General features: G+C 33.1%; 1 long non-coding RNA gene across 1 annotated transcript; it reads right to left on the reverse strand.

Annotated features, from left to right (window-relative positions):
• Nucleotides 1-2737: 2737 nt before the first annotated feature.
• On the reverse strand, nt 2738-4763 carry LOC145141068 (uncharacterized). Its single transcript, XR_013722427.1, has 3 exons — nt 4521-4763; nt 4265-4437; nt 2738-4166 (listed from the first exon to the last, which is right to left on the reverse strand). It is a non-coding gene; the product is annotated as an uncharacterized LOC145141068 (long non-coding RNA).
• Nucleotides 4764-13416: the final 8653 nt, after the last annotated feature.

The raw sequence follows: 13416 nt of genomic DNA on the forward strand, positions 1-13416 counted from the left end.
CTTGGTGGCCACAATACCATCATTGGAGAACTACACGTCAATGGTAGCCTTGGTGGTCGTAATACTATCACTAGAGGAATTACTAGTCAATGGCAGCCTTGGTGGCCATAATGTTATACTTGTATATTGTTATTAGAGAGTGATGGTAGCCTTAGTGGCCGAAATACCATCAATGGAGAAATACAAGTCAATAGTAGCCTTGGTGGCCGTAATACTATACTTGTATATGAATATGTCTTGGTTGTAGTATGCATGGTCGTAATACCATCGTAGGTGAATTGCAAGTTGATATTGTCATAATAAGTCATATATTTTGGGTATATATATTAATATTTACAAGTTTAATTCATATGAGTAAAGATAAATGATATTGATAATGCTCAAAAATCAGATTTTGCAAATAAATTTGTGTGCCGAAGAGATAAGGAAGAAATTTGAGTTGAATGGAGCTGATAAGGATCAAAATTCAAAAGTTACGTAATATACTAACGACGTGACACGGATGGGCGAAGCACGCGACGCAACCAATCGTAGAGTTCAATTCGGATAATGATACGTGACACAAATCCCACGATTTCCTGCAACTATAAATTTCCTTTAGATTAATCATTCCCCTTCGTATTGTTATTCATATTTTCTTAATAATCATGTTTTTGTAATATTCTTCTCTCCATTTAATTAACATGCAAATTACTGTTAGCCCACAACTTTTTTCCTTCATCCACGATGAACAATGTGAGTAGCTTAGATCGTTTAGTTAGGCTTTATTTAAAGAGGAATTCTGGTTTTGAAAGAGCAAGTGTCTTAAGCAAAGTGAATATATTAATAAAAATATTCAACCATTTATATTTAGATTTTTTTTAAACGGCAAACGATTAAGCAGAAGCCTCACCACAATATTTTAATGGTGATCCCGAGTTCGAGCTTCTTTGCATGGCAAACTCAGCTTCCAAGAGGATCTCCAGGGAAAACTTTCCACACATGGGGCATAATTGCAAGAGATGAATTTAACAGATTCAGAAATTTGAACTCCCGACCTCAAACTCACATGGATATCAACCCCGGTGATCTAGCTAGATTGGACATCACTTGCCTTTAGATTTTATTTATAAGTGACAACCAGTAACAATTTCATGTTCTCAAATATGACTTTGACTAGTGAGTTAGAGATAATATACATTTGGCTAATGAGTTAGAGATAATTTACATTGTTGTATCTTCAATAGAATTTGTATGCTCGGAATGTAGCTTTTTGTACGCTTAAGATTTTATATCTCAAGTAACATTTAACAAAAAAAACTTTTTTATAATTTTCTAAATTGACTTAATTGTCTTTTTTTAAAACCAATGATGTATTTTAAATAAGTGTTTTTATGTAATTTTATATATTTTAAAAGCTTTGAGTAGCTACTTCTTCCGAACACTCATAGACGATGCTACATTATGTCAAGGTGGATAACTTGACCCATCTAAAATAAAAAAGTTTAAAAGATATTATATATAAAAAAAATAATTATGAACAATCTTAGAATATTTTGAAAGACCTCTATATATATATATATATATATATATATATATATATATATATATATATATATATATATATATATATATATATATATATATATATATATATATATATATACTAGCCGTTTACCCGCGTTAAGCGACGGGTGCGTATAATTTCATTTAGAAATTAGTTTCTAGAAGCGATTCATTTTTTTTCGCAAATGAGAGTGGGATGTGGTGGTGAAAGCTATAGTTTTCGTTCGTCGACTGTGATGTGATAAGAGAAAGTGAGTGACAATACACTATGGCCATTTAAATGATCTTTGAAACCATGTCGAACCTGAATTACTCTTTAGAACTACTAACTCACAAATGATTACCCCACATATAAATCTACATATTTTGTTCCAAGCGAAATTTAAACCATCAACCTCTAGTCTTGATATCAGAGGGTCACACGCCCTTTAGGCGTGTTTTTTAATTTATTGATCACTGTCAGTGATCAATTTCTTCTTGAAATATAGTTTGTGCTATTTTGCTATAAAATATACAAAGATAATCTTTTTGTGAAGAACCACATTTTGAATATTTATTGAAGAATAACCGATTTTTCGTTGGAAAATTACAAAATTACTTTATAAACGTCAATTTTAAAAAATATCTTACGGAAAATTATTTTATTTATCTAAATAATAAGCTTCCTAGAAAACATATTTTTGCAAACGTTTTGTAATAGGAGAATATCAAGTGGCCATTTAAGTAATTAACTCTAAAATTGAAAAGTTTAGTTAAAAATTTAAAAAATAATAAGTTTAATTCTTTAAAAGCATGCAAAATATATAAGATATTTACAAATCTATTTTTATTGTTTAATGCTCGTTATATTTATTATTATTAGTTATTATTATTTTTTAGAAATTTCAAAATATTTTTCATTGTGTCAATTTATATCGTTATTATACATTCATATACAAAGAAACAGATTGAGTTCAACTTAAGCATGGAACATAAGTGAAAGTATGGGCCTCCAAGATAGTCTTATTATGGTCATTTCTTCATAACATGACATAACATGACTATATTAAATCATTATTAATAGTCATATACTCATATTCCAAGGGGTGCTACATTATAACCAGATACATAGGATATATGTTGGATTTACAATTGACAAATATATATTATTAGAATTTAAATTAATTAAAGTGTATATGTGACAATAGCCCTTTGATGCATACAAAATCCTATTACTTTCTAACTACTCATTCATATAGCATTTTTTAGTTTCTCCAGCCACAAAGTTACACCCAAAGTTGCTCATAAACAATCTCCTTAAGCATTAAATCAATATTCAGTCTTCAAATTAGCATCAACACTTTCATCCTGCAAACAATTAAACAATCTCCACTACCGATGTGAACTTATTGCTTTAGATTGCAAGCTATTCAAATCACCAGATCCAAGAAATATAGTTTCATTAGTAAAGTAAAATGAATAACCATTTTCTAAACTCACTTTGCCTCATCTATCATCATGTTTCTTTGTTAGATGTTTAGAAAACAATAGAAACATCACTCATAAATTCAATAACGGCTAGACCTAACAAAACACCATATATAATGCATTAGTTAGTCTAATACCCAAAAAAATTTAGTTACCTTTTAACCAGGAGACCAGAAGTATATTGCAAATTTTTGTTTAAACCATGTTTTTTTCAAGAACCTGTAGCCAATCATATCATAGAAAAAGCATTATTTGTTGCCTTAGGCCCTTAGCCATAATCAAATCTTGAAATAATAATATCAAGAAAGAATGACAATTACCTCTCTAATACGCTAATGACATCTATTGTGAGTTCAGTTCCAATTCCTTTCAATTTAAAGGGTATTTTTGTAAATTTAAACCAAATACAATAGGAAATCATGCATATAAATTATAAATGTTGATACTTTTGTAAATTTAAACTGAATCATTGTTCACCATCTTCATTATCACAACTCATTCTCACAGAAAAACATGTTCACGCCTACAACATCATCAAAATCCTACAAATTATTTCACAATAATAAAGATCTCTAAGCAAAAAAGTATACCTTATTGATGTAAGCAATAATATAGGTGGCATAGTTAACAACATCACAGAGATCAAGAGCTTGAGATATAGAATCCATGGCATGAACCTGCATCTTCAATGGCATATATGTATAAACAGAAGATGAGATCCACAAGCAATTCCCAAAGACAATACAATAGCATAAGAAAAATGAGGAGACAAAACTGATGCTACAAACAATAACATACCATAAAATAACCTCTTATCCGCAACATAGTGAGCTTACCTTACACTGTTCACCTGTATTTGCAAGAAGAAAAACAAACTAAGATTCTGTTAAACAACTTACAAATAGGAAAAAAAAAGGTTATGATTAAGAATTGGTTGGTTCCCTCATTTAAAGAAAAGATGACTAAAATTATCATATAGAAGAAGAAAAAGAGATTAAGAGAGAATGAGTGCATTTCTACCAAAAAAGGAAATCGAAAGAAGGGGGTCACCGGAAACCGATTTTGGGAAGGATAGTAGACAGTGGGTGGATAAAATTAACAACACTTTATTTTTTGCTTCAAGCATCTTCTTTCTACAACCCGAAAAACAGATCCTATACATAAAAATCATTAAACAAACACACATAATCAGAGAAACGATAGAGAGAATGAGAGATAAAGATATTTTTGGTCATGAAGATAAAGAAAATACCTCTGATGCGATATTGTTTGCAGATGCGTGTGCAACGGAAGAGAAAGGGGCATATAAGTATATATCTAAGGTTTTTTAAAGTTTCTGGAAGGAGACGTGCAATACTGCAATGGTGGTACGCTAGTAGCAAAAAAGGATGATGTTGTGGTTAATGGCAATTTTCCTCTAACATCCTGAAAGATAAACATAAACTGACTGAACTTTCCAAAGACAAAATTGTAAGGAAGAAGACCAAATGTCAAAAAAAGAAACAAACCTGATATACCAGTGGTGAAGTGGTGGAAAAGATGAACGTAATGGTTGGAAGACTTTGAAACCGTTTGAGGCAGTAGAGAGTGCCAGGGAGGTGGATTTGTGTTGTGCGATGGTGTTGATGTTTATAAGATTACTATGCATAAATATAGGCGCGAGAATAGGGGATAAGAGGAGAACGCAACAAAATTTTGTAAACTGTTGAATGATTCTTCCTATCGATCAATAATTAAGAAACTTTGAAACTTTGTTTGACCTTTTCATTTATTGACCAAAATAGGAGTCATGATTTTTTAATGAATAAAGTTATTGTACATATTGAATGAAAAATATATTTTTTTCATCAAATTAGGAATCAAATAAGCAATGTAAACAAAAAACAAATAAACATCATGCTTTCCTGCATGGTGCTTTTTAAAAATTAAAATCAGCCATTTGACCTCAAAAGTCCATATGATTTCAAAAAGTTAACTTTTGAGGTGCCCCTGCTCAATTCCTCACAAGTAACCATGATAACAAATAATAAAATAAGATTAAGAACCATGTGACCCTGTTAGCGATGGATGTTAAAGGCATATAAAGAAGAAAGAAAACTATTAAGTGTGAATAAAGGGCAATTTAGTCTGTAAATTAGTATCAGAATATCCAACTTTTACCGCACAACAGAACAATCCTCCTCCTCCATCAAAGTTGGGAAATCAAAACCCAAAGCAATAGGAAACCAAAACAGGGACCCAAAAGTACAAAAACCCAAGAGAATGTCAAAATCAAGACCCTATAACAAAAAGAAATGGGAATAAAAAAATTGCTATGTGAAAATAGATATTAAGGATTGAAAATCAAACAAAAAATAAAAAAAGAACAGGTAAATTTATACGAATTTCACCAGAAAAACTTATATCCATCAAGTAATAGCTCCATTATCACAAAACATTTATGAGAATTTCACCAAATGCCTTATATGCTCTTAAATCAGCTTCAAGAACGCAATGGGGTAAAAAAAAACTTACCATCGACGTATGAAAGATAATCAACTACAAGAACACAAAAGTTCTGTCTTCATATGTCGATCTCTATTTCCTTCAGTTTTTAACCAATCTGGAAGAGTAACCTTTATATACTTCAGGTGATATATAGAAACTCTGGGACTCAAAGAAAGACAAAAACCAATAATAGATAACTTATGATGAAATAAAAACATGTACCAACAAAGGGAATTTGTAAGGATAACGTACCTTGCTGTAATCCAGGAGGGAGGCGATATAAACCCTAATGATCGACAACATTATATGAGAGTGAAAGAGAGAATGAAAATATAAAAACATAATCTTGAATCCATACAGATTTAGGGCTCGATTGTGAGAACAGACCAATTTTTTTCCATCTTCATCAAATCACAGCAACCTTGGTGTGTTTATCGCTTGGCCTTGTGGTGGGGGTTCGACGGTTCATGCTTACCTTAGCCTCATGATTGCATTGTCATTTGTATGATCCAACCAATCTAAGATGGAGACAGAAAAATCGACGGGAGAAAGAGGAGTATGGTTTGAGAATGAGAGAAAGAATGTGGTGGAAGTGATGAGGGAAGCAGATGGTTGAAGGTGGAAGGTATTCAACGGTAAATGAGATAAGGGAAGGGTGATATAAATTGTAAAGAAGATGAACAGATGTATAACATCACCGGGCGAAAGAAATAGTGATATAGTGGAGAGGTTGTTGGGGGATAAGGAATGAGGACCTGGTCAAGAGGCAGAAATCGAAGGAACATTGGTTTACTTTGACTCGTTCATTTGTTGAATTTAAGTTTGTGATGCATAAATTGTTTGTCAATATTGCAGTAATATTTGTACCTCTTAAAATTCAGCAAAACATGCTAAATGCTTATTAAGGTATATATATATATATATATATATATATATATATATATATATATATAGAGAGAGAGAGAGAGTACAAGGCATATTATACTTGTGGGATCTCACATTGATTCCAATAAGAAAACGGTGAGAGAGAGGATTTTTTATTATAAATAAAGTTTCATTTCTCATATTTCTACACCTTAAGTTTGTCGATGTCTGGTTTTGACCGGCTAACTCCAAGTATATGATGGTTTTAGTCAGAACAAAAAAAGAATAACTAATTTGGGTTTGGTCTTTTCACCACCAAATTTTATACATGTTGAACCAATTATCTTTTTTAGTTTAACCTGATTTTTCTCTTGAACCTGACCGGTTAAACTCAGTTAGTAAACTACATGGTTTTCTATTCCAGATTCATCAATGTGAACACTCATATACAAATAAAATCTACAACTTCTAACTTCTATCTATCAGCTAGTTTTGTCGAACATGCTTTATTTTTATACGTCACTCCGCATTATAAATTTCTTAGATGACTAACTGAAGTTATCTTTAATTTAAGACTTTCTAAACAAGCAAAATTGAATGATTAAGATTTTTCATTAGTCTCCTTCACGTTTCTATGTTTAAAATTTATTAGTCTTAGCATATGTTTTACTCCCTCAAAAGTGTACTCTTTCCATATATATCATCTTTCGGTTTGTAAATTTCTAAAATCACTAATTAAAGTTATCTTTGATTTAAGACTTTCTAACAACCACATTTCAATGCGTGCCAACATAGGATTTCTGTCAATCACTTCACAACCATCAAATTGCTCATTTAATCACCAAATTACTAAAATAAATGTTAAAAAGTAAAATCAAAAACTATTTTATGGATTTAAAGGACCGAATACACACCCGATCTAGACTCTAGAGCAAGTGTGGGCCTGACAACCACTATGGGCTACCGAACACCAAGACCCAATAGTGTTGCCCAATTTTTAAACACTTAATTCTGGTTTTCTCCTTTTCAAGTAAACAATTTTGTTTTTTTATTATCTTGTGTTTCATGGTCCAAAATCCAATTTGTTTTGTTTTATTCAATTTATAACATAAGAATCAACTCAACACCCATCAATCCAATTTTATTTGTCTCCTTCACAGATATCTTGCTTTTCATCGTATTGCTTATTTGCTTATGCCAAAAGGGCATATAACTCTTCTGGTCTTGCTTAGGGTGTAAACAAGGCGAACCGAGTCCGAGCTTGACTAGGCTCGAGTTCGGCTCGTTTAAACTTTTTGGACTCGAGCTCGAACTCAGCTCGTTTCGAACCTTATGGTATAGAGTTCGAAGTTAGCTCATGAAGATTTATTCAGGCTCGGGCTCGTTCGTATACGATATACTCTAATTCTTTAAAATGGTATTTATTAAAAAAATGTTTATTTTAATATATACAAATAAAAATATTTTTTATTATATATATGTAGGCTCGTTTAAGCTCGCAAGTCTAATAGAGCTTAGTAACAAATGTTTGAACTCGTTTAATAAACAAGTCTAATATTAAGCTCGAGCTCAACTTAGATTGTTTAAATCGATTTCGAATCAAGCTTTTAATGAGTCAATCATAAATAAACATATTAAAGAATTTAACATACCTCATAATATGCTTTCACAATATTAAGTTGAGCCAATGAGAAAAGTAGAAATATTAAATGTACTTTTTCCTTTTTCTTTTTTCTTTTTTTAAATGGCAAATGTCCCTATTCTAATTATTCAAACAGGTCGTTAGTACTTGATTTTGGCAAACCCCCATTGTTAGGGCATGTTGTACAATCTAATAGTCCATTCATTTTAATTATTATACTACAAACAACACGAGTTTAATGTTTGAATTAACCATGTACTCTCAGTGAGAAAGGTTTAATCAACAATTCACGCATTCTAAGTGACTAGAAATTGCCCTAGTGTATGCCCCAAAAATCCAAGTAAAGAAATATCAATAGCAAATTCATGTCTCAAACTCACACCTAACCAACTTAAATAGGAAAATAAATAATAGTTCAAACTTTTAGTTATCAGGTCATGCTATAATAATATTGTCTAAGGCAAGTATAATGTAACTAAAATATGATTTGTTAGGTTTTTTAATTTTGCTTTTTTACACTTTTATTTTTTCCCATAATATATATTATGTTTGTTTATATTTTACAAACTTAAAATATCAAAATAAATTATAATATCTTTAAAAATAACCTTTTTTAACCACTTTCTAACCTACTAATAGGTGTAAAAAATCCTAAAACAATCTCAAGTTTTTCGTTGTAATGCTCATAATCACCTGTCTATCTAAATTTCTAATAAGTATCCACCTAAAATTTGTACATAATATATAAAAAGGTTTCAAAACCAGCGGAGTTCATGGACACCAGTGGCGAAGTATGTATGGGGCCAGGAGGGGCAGTGGTCCCCCCTGATTTTTGGGTTAGAAATAGGAAATATACTTCAAAAAAATTAATTACAAGGCCTGTTATCTTCAAACTTGGGCTTTGGCCCCTCCCGAATCAGACTCCAAGCAAGCATAGTCCAACCAAATCAGACTCCAGAAATCACGTTCGGTTCTTCGGTTCTTCCCCAATTTCGTTGAATCGCTGCTGCTTGCTGTCGCTGAATTACTGCTCGCTGAGTCGCTGTTGGCCTGTTGGTCTCACACTCTCACTCTCGCTATCGCCCATCGCACCAAAAATCAGGTATGGAATCCCGAATCTTGTTCTTTCTTTTCCAGTTCACTTGTTCTTTGTTCTGAATTCTGATTGAATGTTGTGCTGCACGCCTGTACTGTTGCTGCTGTTGCCTGTTTGCGAGTTACTCCTCTTTTCTCTCAATCTCTCGGTCCAAACTCCAAATTAGGGGTTAGAATTTCTCCTGTCAATTTGTCAATTTGGTTTATCTGATTTGGTGTAGGAATTAGGATAGTAGGATTCTAGAATTTCTCCTGTCAATTTGTCAATTTCTCCTGTTTGCACTGTTGCTGTTGTTGCCTCCTATTTGCACTGTTGCTGCTGTTGCCTTCTAGTATATTTATTCTAGACAGTGGACACCAAACTAGAAGTATGGAATAGAAAAAAAAATTGATTTTGTTATGCTTCAAACAAATCTGATTAACTGAAAACAAAGATGGATGAAAACCTTAGACTATTTTTATAAAATTGATTTGGTTGTCAATTTGTCAATTTGTCAATTTGATTTTGTTTTACTTTTCAGTTTTCACACACTGCTAATTGTTAAATGAGTTATTGGTTATTGTTCTAATTTTGATTTTGATTGAATCAATTGTTCCTTCATTTTGATTTTTATAGATATAATCATGGGAAAGATGAAAACCTTAGACTATTTTTACAAAAGAAAGGCAGATGATAAAGAAACTAATCATGAAAGTGAAGAGAGTAAACGTCACAAAGCTTCAACAAGTGAGCCACAACTGCAAGAAACGGAAAATCAACAAGAGAATGAGCCACAACCGCAAGAAAAGGATAAACAACAAGAGAATGAGCCACAACCACAAGAAAAGGAAAATCCTAATGAAGTTGATTTGAAGAATCTAGAAAGAGATCCCGCTAAACGAAAGCAAATGTGGGATTATCCGGTTAATTTAAGAGAACAAGTGAGACGAGCTTATGTGAATTTAGGACCTTTCCAAATACATCTTAAGGAGTATCAAGCTAAAGGTTCAACAAAACATCCTCGTAGATTCAAATATTCTTGGTTCAACATTTTCCCTAATTGGCTAGAATATTCTCCAACAACACACGCTTCTTATTGTTTTATTTGTTATATATTTAATGATAAACCAAGTGTGTGTCATGGTTACGATGCATTTACTGTTAAAGGATTTGACAATTGGAAAAAAGTTAATGACGGGAAAAATTATGCGTTCTTGAAACATATTGGTTGCTCACAACATAGAAATGTTGTTGCATTTGTTGAAAACTTGATGAACCAAGCAGCACACATTGAAAATATCATAGTGAAGCAAAATGAAGCGCAAATATTGAAGAACCGTTTACGCTTAAAAGTGTCAATTGACACAGTTCGTTGGTTGACCTTCCAAGCTTGTGCTTTGCGAGGACATGATGAAACTCTTGATTCCAAAAATCGTGGTAATTTTCTCCAACTTCTAAAACTTCTAGCATCGTATAATGATGAAGTTGCAAACGTTATATTAGAGAAAGCTCCTTATAATTCAAAGTATACTTCTGCGGACATTCAAAAAGAAATTCTTAGTATTATTGCAAATAAAGAGCGAAAGCATATTCGTAGTGAAGTGGGGGATTCATACTTTTGTGTCATGGTTGATGAGTCATGGGATGAGTCTAAAAAAGAGCAAATGGCGATAGTTTTGAGATTTGTTGATGTGGAAGGAATCATACGGGAAAGGTTCTTGGATTTGGTTCATGTTAGGGATACCTTATCATTAACCTTGAAAACAAATGTGTGGAGACAACTTTTACACTATCAATTTGATGTTAGTAAAATTCGTGGCCAAGGTTATGATGGTGCTAGTAATATGAGAGGGGAATGGAACGGATTACAAGCACCTGTTCTTGAGGATTGTCCTTATGCATATTATGTTCACTACTTTGCTCACAGATTGCAACTAGCCTTGGTGGCTGCTTCAAGGGAAATTATTCCGGTTCACCAGTTTTTCACAAACTTAATTTTTACAATTAACGTAGTTTGTGCTTCCAGTAAGCGTCATGATGAGTTACAAAAAGCAAAGGAAACTGAGATTGAACAGTTATTCGAACTAGGTGAAATCGAATCAGGTAAAGGATTGAATCAAGTTGGGACATTAAGAAGAGCTGGTGATACACGTTGGGGTTCTCATTTTCGTTCCGTTTGTAGTTTGCTTAACATGTTTGCTTGTACTCGTGTTGTTCTCCAAGGAGTAATTGATGACGTATCTGCTACTTATTCTCAACGCGGAGATGCTGATGCAGCTTACTGTTATCTGAAATCATTTGAGTTTGTGTTTATTCTTCACCTGATAAAGGAAGTAATGGGAAAAACTGAAATACTTTCTCAAGCTCTACAAAAGAAATCCCAAGATATTCTTAATGACATGGAGTTAGTTTCAGCAACAAAGGAGGGTCTAAATGATTTTAGAAACAATGGATGGGAGTCTTTACTTGCACAAGTAAAGTTTTTTTGTGAAAAACATCAAATAAATATGCCAGATATGAATGCTCCATATACTTCTACTCGATACCGGCCTCGAAAAACAGACAATCATGTTACTTTTGAACATTTTTATCGAGTGGATTTGTTTACAGCCACATTGGACAAACAGTTACATGAGTTGAATAGTAGATTCAATGATCGGGCGATGGAGTTGTTGAGACTTAGTTCTACTTTAGTTTCCAAAGTGATTAACGTTGATCAAATTTGTCTTCTTGTTGAGAAGTATTATCCTGAAGATTTTACGGAGCAAGAGAGGATTCAATTACGATATCAATTGGAGATTTTTAATATTGATATCACAAAGAATCCCAGACTAAGTGGTGTATCAACTATTGTTGACCTATGCAAGCGTCTTGTGGAAACTCAGAAACGTGAGACATACTATTTGCTTGATAGAGTGGTTCGGTCAATCTTGACACTTCCAGTTTCTACCGCAACAACAGAGAGGAGATTTTCAGCAATGAAAATATTCAAGAACCGTCTTCGCAATACGATGTCGGATGATTTTCTCGCAAACAACTTGGTGATTTACATAGAAAGAGAAATTGCTGAAAACATTAATTCGAAGTCTGTAATTGATGAATTTAAAGACATTAAAGGTCGTCGGGCTGAGTTGTAATTCTTTTTCTAGGTGTTTTTGGTGTTTATTTGTTCAAAACAATTTGTTTTTTTAAGAACGTTAATTTCAATTTATAATACTTTCGACCCCCCCCCCCCCTAGTTAATTGTTCAAGCTTCGCCACTGATGGACACCCAAACATAGACTCCCCCTTGGCCCTTTGAAAAATATATATAAGAGTAATATGTATATTATTTGTTACAATATTTGGATGGATTGATTAACACCCTAAGAAAATTATGATGTATAAAAATGGAAATTATTTATAAAAATGATGAGATTTTGTAAAAACAAATGTATTAGGAAACTTATTGACAATAATCCACCATCCCTTTTCTTAAAATCTCTCTCTCTCTCTCTCTCTCTATATATATATATATATATATATATATATATATATATATATATATATATATATGTGTGTGTGTGTGTAGAGAGAGAAAGAGGAATGATCATTTGAGAATTCAAAGTTTCCCGAGAACTCGAGAACCAAACCAGGGTCATTAGAACAAAATAATAAAAGATTAGGATCATTTGTGACACTTTTGTAAATACTTGGGGAAAAAACAACACGGGTGCATGATAATTAAATGATTCAGGGACATTTTAGTGATGAATTACCCTGAATCAGGTCAACCCCCGCCCTTATATGTATTTTCTCTCTCTCTCTCTCTCTCTATCTCTCTCTCTCTCTCTCTCTCTCTCTCTCTCTCTCTCTCTCTCTCTCTCTCTCTCTCTCTCTCCCCCCCCCCTCCTACCATCATATCGCCTCTAAAGACGGCCCCTTCACTCATGTTCTTCCTCATCGTCGTTATATTTAGTCGCCGGAGACGACGTCTTCATCCATCAGGAGTCCAGTCGTTGAACATGGAGGAGCATCACTTCGGTAAATCATATGTGTCGCAGGAAGAAGACAATTATAGGTTCACTCTCTTCAAAACTAACCTCCGCCGCACAAATCGTCACCAAAAGCAAGATCCGTTGGCTTATCCATGACATCACTCGATTCTCCGACATGACTCCATCAGAATTCTGAAAGCATCCCGGACTGAGATCTCAATTTCATCTCAGGTTCCACGTTGACGCCAGCGAGGCTCCGATCCTTCTGACAAATGATCTCCAGGATGATTTCGGTTGGAGAGACCATGGTGCAGTCACCGATTTAAAGAATCAGGTTCTCCAATTTAAACAATCAATAT

Source organism: Lactuca virosa, chromosome 9 (assembly GCF_052849685.1).
Source record: "Lactuca virosa cultivar CGN04683 chromosome 9, Lactuca_virosa_CGN04683_v6, whole genome shotgun sequence".
NCBI classification, from domain to species: Eukaryota; Viridiplantae; Streptophyta; class Magnoliopsida; order Asterales; family Asteraceae; genus Lactuca; species Lactuca virosa.